This window comes from Lucilia sericata, unplaced genomic scaffold, assembly GCF_015586225.1.
Source record: "Lucilia sericata isolate MDLA Ls3-8-SP2 unplaced genomic scaffold, ASM1558622v1 Contig000146F_arrow, whole genome shotgun sequence".
In the NCBI taxonomy this organism is placed as follows: Eukaryota; Metazoa; Arthropoda; class Insecta; order Diptera; family Calliphoridae; genus Lucilia; species Lucilia sericata.
In genome coordinates, this window is record NW_023994178.1 from 93,921 (window position 1) to 103,145 (window position 9,225).

The 9,225-nt window shown below is 27.7% G+C and overlaps 1 long non-coding RNA gene across 1 annotated transcript in view; it reads right to left on the reverse strand.

Annotated features, from left to right (window-relative positions):
- Nucleotides 1–8,041, reverse strand: part of LOC119601174 — a 53,553-nt gene extending 45,512 nt beyond the window's left edge. The window contains exon 1 of the long non-coding RNA XR_005231187.1: nt 7,651–8,041. This is a non-coding gene — a long non-coding RNA (uncharacterized LOC119601174). The remainder of the gene's footprint in view (nt 1–7,650) is intronic.
- Nucleotides 8,042–9,225: the final 1,184 nt, after the last annotated feature.

Consider the following 9,225-nt stretch of genomic DNA (forward strand, 5'->3'; position numbering starts at 1 on the left):
TAACCATATCGGTTTTATAACTGTTTTGTACAAAAGCACTTTGTACTCCAAGTCTAGAGCAGACCGTGGTCCAATTAGCCAGTACAATTGAGCGGACTTTAATTTTATTAATAAACCTTGGCTTCAATGTGAGGAGTCCATGTTAAACGGCGATGAAGATATCTCACATGACTTTGTTGATGAATTTTTATATTATACGGAGGACAATTTTCTCGTCTTAAAGTAAATTCAACGCGAGTACATTTTGTTGACTTTTATTTTCCATTTGTCCAGCCACTTTTCTAATTCGCCGATGTGAGACTGCAGTTGTTCAGAATCATGTATGCTTACAAAAGCGGTATCATCCGCAAATGTAAATGTGTGTGTCAGTGCGCTCGTTGGTATATCTGCAGTATATAAAATATATAGAATAATACTCCTTTGGGGAATTCCTGCAAATATTTCGACGTAAACAGATCATATCTTTAGATCTGATTTGAAAAGATCTTTCATATATGTAATTTTTAAGCGTGACTCATATGCAATAGGGCATTGCATATTTTTAACAGCTTTCCAGAGACTTATTATGTTTTCTTAGTAGGGTCTAAGTTTTTGAGATAATTTCTCAGATTAGATTCGTTATTATTTTTTAAGGCGATATGAAGTCTTCTTTGGCACTGATTAAGTTAAACCTTTATGTTCGGAGATCGCGATTTTTGCCATTGACATCTGAGTGTTCTTTGACAGCATATTGTAAGATATCCGTAAATATATCGACGGCGGATTGTATTTCATGGTCATTTTTCAATGAAATGTTTTGTGGCAAGTTTGAGCTTACATACATTTTTGTTTAACCAGTTCGTCTTCTTGTTAGGAAAACGATACAGAAAAAAATGAAATTCAAAATTTTACTAAAATAGGACCTATAACCAAAGAATAAACAAGAAGTGAAACGTTGTCATTTTTTTACAACAATAACGCTCTTCTCACAGACGAGTGCTGTGTAAATCCAACACATATGTAAAAATTCTCTCTCAAAACTTCAAAACTTTTTCGCGAAAATTTGAAGATAATAGTACTTTGAAATATTTTTTTATCCCTTAACATTATATTTTATAATTTTTTGCACAATTTAAACACATTTTATAGCCCGAAAATAATATATTTTTTACAAACGAAAAAAAAAAAAATACTTTTTTTTAATTGAATTTTTGTTGGTTGAAATAAAAACTAAAAAAAAACAATGTTGTAAAAAAACGAAAAAGATATTTCAAATAAATAATTTATTTTTTCAATATTAAAGATTAAAAAAAAATAGAATGTTTATAGATAAAATATGTGCAAAATATCTTAAGAAACCTTTCAAAGTATAAATTGAAATGTAATAATTTTTTTTTAATATTTTTCAATACGATTTTTTGCAACTATGTATGTATGTTGGTTTGAGAATTCTACTAATACATTCTTAGAGTTAGGTACCGGATGACAGTAGACTTAGGTACTTTTGACAACCGTTTCATTCTTTTTTATATTTTATTTATGAAATTGAAAAATTTCGGGATTTTTCTTAATAAAATAATATACTATTTACGAAAAACATTAATAAATATTCGCAACATTTCCAAACAATTATTTTACCGAAACAATAACACAAGTTATTAGTATTTGTATTGAGATTCAAGCAAATATGTTATCTGAAACAGTTAAATTATTTTTTGTATTTGGCAATAATAATAAACAAAATTTTTTATTGAATTTTTAAAAATTTTTTTTAAAAAATATATACTAAATTTTAACTAAAATTTTTCTAAAAAATTTAAAACTAAAATTTGTTAAAAATTACATATATACTTACAACACTTTTATGAAAATCTTTCTAATTCTAGAAACTATTATTTTGTACTGTGAAAACTGAAACACTTATACATTAACCCCCTTATTCACAAACAAAATTTTTATTTTATAAACGGTTTATAAATTAGATTTTGTATGGAAATTTTGTTTTATAAACCCTTTATAAAATAAAAATGTTGTTTGTGAATAAGGTAGTTATTCTATAAACAGTTTATAAATTAGATTTTGTGTGCAAATTTTATTTTATAAACTCTTTATAAAATAAAAATGTTGTTTGTGAATAAAGGGGTAAATGTTATAGACCAAATAAGAATTATATCAATACATTTTAGTACATTCCAAAACTGGTTTTATTGTTGCATGCTGACATAAAAATAAAACTCAAACAAAAACATTTATTGAATCTGTAAAAATATTTACTGAAAATTAAATTTATTTCAATAAAGTGTTTGTTAGAAAATATTTTCCTTCTGTGTGAACATCAAACAAATTCGTAATAAACCCAAATAAAAATATTTATAAAAATCGAAATTAAATTTAAGCAAACAATTGTTAAGAAAAAAAATTGTGCATTTTTTTCTGTTCAGAATGATAGTTTTCCAAATTTTTTTGGGGTTTTTAATAACGTTAAAACTGTAGGTGAGTGGTCTGACGAGAGGTCCAGTGAAGGGATCACTGAAATAAATGATCGTTTTATATTTTTGATTACAAAGTCAATTAGTCGGGAATATTATTGTAACATTTCTAAAAATTTACAGGAGAAACAAAAAACAATTCATTTGTTTCTACCGACGCGATTTATTTGTAATAAATAAAGAAATTGTTTAACAATAAAACCTATTTATTATTTGTTATTATAGTTGACAATGGCGTATATAAAAATGAATAAATTGGACTTTTTACCTTTAATCCTATATATATATATATATATAAAACCGACTGTTTGTTTTTTACGCTTTCACGGCAAAACTACTCAACCGATTTGCATGAAATTTGGACCGCTAATAGGTCTAACCCCTAAAGGAACAATAGGCTATATGAGATCATGTTCGGATGACACGACCCTCTTTACGCCCACTTTTTGTAAAACTATTATTACACCAATTTTGCAAAAACTACTAAACCGATCAACCTGAAATTTTGCATACGGATAGGAATAAGCTCGGAAAGGACTATAGGCTATATATAAGATCTTGATCCGATGCCACGCCCCCTTTTACGTCCACTTTTTATAAAAGTATCCTTACCTACATACATATATCTTATCCTATCCTATAATTATATGAATGAGACTGTCCGTTTGTTACGCTTTCACGGCTAAACTACTGAACCGATTTACATGAAATTTTGAACACTAATAGTTTTATTCTAAAGTGGAACAATAGGCTATATAAAATCGTGATTGGACGTCACGATTCTTTTTATGCTCACTTTTTTCTATATAATTGTTATACAAAATTTTCAATCAAGACGTACAGAAAACTACAGAACCAATTTACATAAAATTTGGTATACCGATAGGTATGACCTCAGGAGGAACTATATACTATATAAGATCTGGATCGGATGCCACGCCACGCCTCTTTTTACGCCAACTTTTTCATGAAATCTGTTATAATGATATCTGGAAGGAACTATAGGCTACCTTTTGTTTTGGAAATTCAAGTAGGCGAGGTGCCACGCCCACATATATTATAGGTATTAAAAGTCGCATATCTTAGAAACTACAACAACTTTTACAGTTAGCACACAATTGGCCAAACATTCCATATAAAAATTATCACGATAAGACTGCTGCCACGCCCATTTTTTACAATTACACATTGATAAAAATTTAATTTTTGGTCGCATATAGGTACATATCTCAAAACTTTTGCTATCGATTTTGAACTTTTATATATTTTTATAAAGACAATTTTATAGAGATTACGATTTATTTATAAGAAAATGCAAATTTTCAATATCTGTTGCACAGTCTCTGCAAAAATTTAATAAAACCCATTTTAGTATTTAAACACATTTTCAACGTTTGAATATTATGGTAGTAACTTTTAGAATTTTTTTTTTTTTTTCAAATTGTAAAAATATTCGCAAATATTTGAATAGAACATTAACAAAAATGTATACTCTTATTAAAATTTAAAATAAAATATAAATTCCGCGCTTTTTACAAAAAAGGAGCAACTTTGAGCACATATATGGAATGTTTATTGTTAACTATAATAACAGTCAAGTCAATTGGAAAGCGTTTATTTTTTATTTTTGTCGTTCTAAAAGTGCCAAATATCTCACTGTGGGGCGGCTCCTCCCATATGAATTAAATACAAAAATTCGTTTTTCTATGAAACTATCTTCAAATTTTGTACGAAGAACTTTAACATCCATGTGAACATTTGGGACACAAATGAGCGGACTATCATTAGGGAGGATTGGCACCTCCCATATGAATTAAGTACAAAAATTATTATATCTGGGAAACTGTTAGACTCTATATGATATTGATTGGATGCTAGGCACATTTTTATGTTCACTTTTAGAATAACAGCTATAACACCAAATTTCTAGGCTAAATATTAAAAAAAAACATGAACCAATTTTCAAGAAATTTGTCAACAGACAGTGTTGTATATTTTAATAATCATTATTAACTATCATTAGGGAGGATTGGCACCTCCCATATGAATTAAGTACAAAAATTCGTATATCTGGGAAACTATTAGAGCTAGAATCATCAAAATGACTATATGATATTGATTGGATGTTAGGCACATTTTTATGTTCACTTAAAAAAAAAGAGCTATAACACAAATTTCTAGGCTAAATATTAAAAAAAACATGAACCAATTTTCCAGAAATTTGGCAACAGACAGTGTATTTTTTTAATCAATTAGAGGAAGATGTGGATATTTTAATAAGTAAAATTATTTGGGTAACCTTTTTGAATATCTAACTATATTTCACCTTTATTTCTTCGGATTTAATAAGTGGTGTCTAAATCCATCCAAAACTTTAGTGTGGATGCATAAAAGCTAATGAATAAAAATAATATTTTTAAACATACTTTTTTATAAATGGATGTATTTTTGAGAAACAATTACGAAAAAACGGTGGTTTTACTCTTTAATGAACAACTCAAAATTGTTTGTCAAATTAAAAGTAGGTTTGTTTTCTCTGTCAAGATTCAAGGATTCTTCATATTTTCCTAAGACAGAAAAAAACTTAATTTTGTTCCTTTTTAAAGGAATTTGAAATCAATGAGAGCAAATTTTTAATGATGGTGCAGAATTTCTCATAAGCGTGTCAATTGCATGTACTTTTTCGAACAGTAAAAAAAAAGCTTGAAATTTTGCACTGTTATTGGTACGTATTTTTGAAATTAATAAAATGCCCCCGAAGACTTTTGCCTCTTTACACCAGGGGCACTACAATTCAAAGTACGGTGTTAGGTTACACTGTTAAACTGAACAGTTGTTAAAATCTACTGCACGTGGAAAAAATAAAACAAATAATTTGAAAGTGTACATAGTTCCCTACTAGTGATTGAAAATGCTGATTTCAGTATAATTTCTCAAAAAAAGTTTCTTAAATATTTCTACAAATTAGTCAAAATTTCCTAATTTAAGCTCATTTTTAATTTCTAAATTTTTAAGGGACTTTTTGGTCCAGAAACTCACTTTAAGGATTATAAAATGCAGAAAAATATAATAACTATTTTATCGTTATAAGCTAAATTTTGATATATATTTCAAAAAAAGTCATTACAGATAGAAAAATATTCTCTTCACTTTTCGAAGAAACCCGGGCAACGTGGGTACACGTAGCTAGTATTTAAATGCTTTTGTAGATAGGGCCTTTTGTTTTCTGTCAATAAATTTCGCTAATTTTGCTCGGAGGTGTCCAATTTTTTATGTGGACATTTGTTTGATGCAATACATTAGAATCGACTAAAATCGATTTTGAATTTTTGGTTAGTTAGGGCCGTTTGCGTTTCATGTAACGATTAATAGTGTATATCGTCACCTAAAACGCAAACGCCCTTATCTAACATTTTTAAAATTTTACAGGAGAAGCAAAAAACTATTTAAAATGAAAAGTCTGTTTCTATCAGCGCGATTTATTTGTAGTAAATAAACAAATTGTTTAATAGTGAAATCTATCATTTGTTATGAAAAGGAATAAAAAAGGATAAATTGGACTTTTTACCTTAACCCTTAATATTTAAATGTTTTTGTAGATAACCTTTCGTTTTCTGTCAATAAAATTGATAATTACGGTCGGAGGAGTCCAATTTTCGGTGTTTGAGGCAATACATTGTTTTGATGCAATACATTAGAATCACAAATAAAATCGAATTTGAATTTTTGGTTATTTAGGGCCGTTTGCGTTTATGGTCTTTTTTGTATTCTGACATTGGGAAATGTCTAATATTTTTTCTCACTAAAATGACGGTTCCACCGCAGGCTGTGCCACTTGGATGTTTTGTATCGTAAGTGTAGTATCCATTAATTCTGAAAAAATTCTTTAGGGTAATGTGTGTTTCAGGGACGAGTTGTACGTCAATTTCCTGAAGTAGCAGGAATTGTTCTACTTCATTCTTATGTTGACTAAGGCCCTTAACATTCCAAAAACAAATTCTTAGAGAATTCAATATCTCAAAATTTTCTTAACCGATTTAAGATTTTTTAACTGTTTCAAAGAGTCTCGTTTGTACTTTTTAAAAAGTAAACACACTTTTATATTTTTTACGGAAATGTGAAAAATATTTAGATCTAAATATATTTTTTTCAATTTTTTTTACAATTCAAGATCATTCAGAATTTATTTTTTATTTAGCAGGATCTGTATGAGCATGATTTGATTCTGCATTAATTGTCGGAAAATTATATCTCAAAATTTTCTTAACCGATTTAATATTTTTTAACTGTTTCAAAGAGTCTTGTTTGTACTTTTTAAAAATTACACACACTTTTATATTTTTTACGGAAATGTGAAAAATATTTAGATCTAAATATATTTTTTTAAATTTTTGACCCACACTTTATTTGAAAAGATATTTTTAAATATTTTTTTATTTTAGCTCATGCTTTTATAAATAAAATAAGATATGGAACGTTGAAATCAGATAAAAATTGAAAAAATAGAATTTTTTCCTAAAAACAAAAATTTACCAAATCTTTCTTTGCTAAAGTAAAATATCAAAGTAAGATGCAACACAAATATAAGCTTTATTATTCAAATTGATAATTTACTTTATCAATGACAGATTTGATAAATTTTTGTTTTTACGAAAAAAAATTATTTTTATCAGTTTTTAGCTGATTTCAACGTTTCATATCTTAATATATTCATACTAACTTGATGGAATGTAAAAAGTTTAAAATACAATAATCTTTCCGAAAAATTAAAAAAATTGCTTAATTGCACAAAACTTGATTGATATGACGTTGAAGCGCTTTTCGAAGACCTTTTATGGGATGCCAAAGTACCAATAGGTATATTTTCTTTGTAAGAAATATGGATAAAATTATGAAAACTTCAAAAAAGGAGCTTTGATTTAGCTCACCAAATATTGGCAGCAGGATACAAATTTGAAAAATAGCTTCTTGGAATAAACTAATTTTTCATTAAAGGAATAGACATGATGAATTTCAAAACTTTTGTATTGCAAATTATTTGTTTAATTGTTTTATTTGGCACTCTTTTTGCATACATTTTTGTATAAATTACATTTTCAGTTACTAAAGAATTTTAGAGATTAAGTAATTTTAAGAAATTCACAAATAAAAAATAATTAAGTTAATTTACATACATACGTACCTTTATAACCATTTACAATTTTTATATTTGTTTAACTCATGATTAAGTTAAAAATAACTCATAAAGTGATACCAACATAATGTTATGATTACTTAAAAGAGATCACCTTTACAACAAAAATAAATATTTTGATAATAAGGACAAATGTAGTTATGCGTAATTTAAAAATTATTCTTAAACCGCTTAATAATAATAATTAAGTTAAAATTAATTCATTAACAAGCCAATCCTAGTAGTTAACTCATAAACTATATACATGGGTATCTATGTATGTACATTCGTTCTTATATGTTATACATACATATGTATGTATACGAATATATCGAAAATTTAACTGGATTTTAAAATTTACAATATACAATTCATTTGAAGCCATCTTGACCGCACGAACTTCGATTATTGACTGAAGTGAATATTGTTTCAATTTTAATATAGAGGTTATTCAGCTTGTTTATGTTTTAAGAGCACAAATAAGAGAGTGATTCTGTATACTTATCTTTTTTAAAACTCTCAAAAAAGGAGGAACCCTATTCAACAAAATAGTGTTATATACACTGTTTCCCTTTGCGAAAATTTTTATATTTAAATAATTTTTTAAATCGATGAAACTGACTTACATACATTTGCATGTATGTATATCTTTGTATACATATGTATACAAACATATATGCAAGTATTTACTTTTTTTAATTATAAGTATGTGTATATTTAGAGTTATGTGCCATTCAGTATTTACTGATGAGTAATATATTGGTAAAGTCGTAAGCAAAGTTCCCGTTTTGATATTTTTTTTTTTTCATTTTATATGATGGTACATACCTATAACGCAAATGACACTAGTAGCTATGCACATATTTTACTGATTAGAAAATACAAAGCAATTAAAGGTTTATAGTTGTTTGGCTTTAAACTTGTAAATTTATCACATTCTTCTGTGTAACTTTTTGACATACAATCGTACCACAAACTATGAGAGAAGTCGTTAGATTTTTCTTTCATACTGCCAAAATAAAATGAACAAATATTTTTTGTTTCTAAACTATCACACTTGAAATAAAATGAAACTTCAATTCAAAACAAGTGAGAGTGTTATGTTCGGCTGTGCCGAATCTCATATACCCACCATCAAACCGTATGCCGTAAAAGAAATGCTGCCCTATAAACATCAGGGCACAGTGGGGCAGAATGGAAATTTTTTGGAAATAAATCTGTCATTTCTAAACGGCTGATCCGATCGGGATAAAATTTGGCGTGAGCATAGCCAAGGAGTATTCGAGTTTAAGTTTTGAAGATGAACCCTGCAGATGCCCCAGGGACGGCGCTGTGGCGGCTCAAAGTAGGGTACCTACGACATGTAAAATTTTTAAACTCGTGCCATTTTTTTGTTTTTCGCCCAAATACAAAGATTTTTATTTTGTGAAAGCGCTCGACGAGATCTTGAAAAAACATGCTTGGATATACTACTTATCTCTTATAATATCAGAGTTATAGGCATTTAAAAATTTAGTGATACAAAATTTACCATACCTTGGTCCGCCTTTTTTTGATTATTAGTTAGACAACAAAATTTCCAAT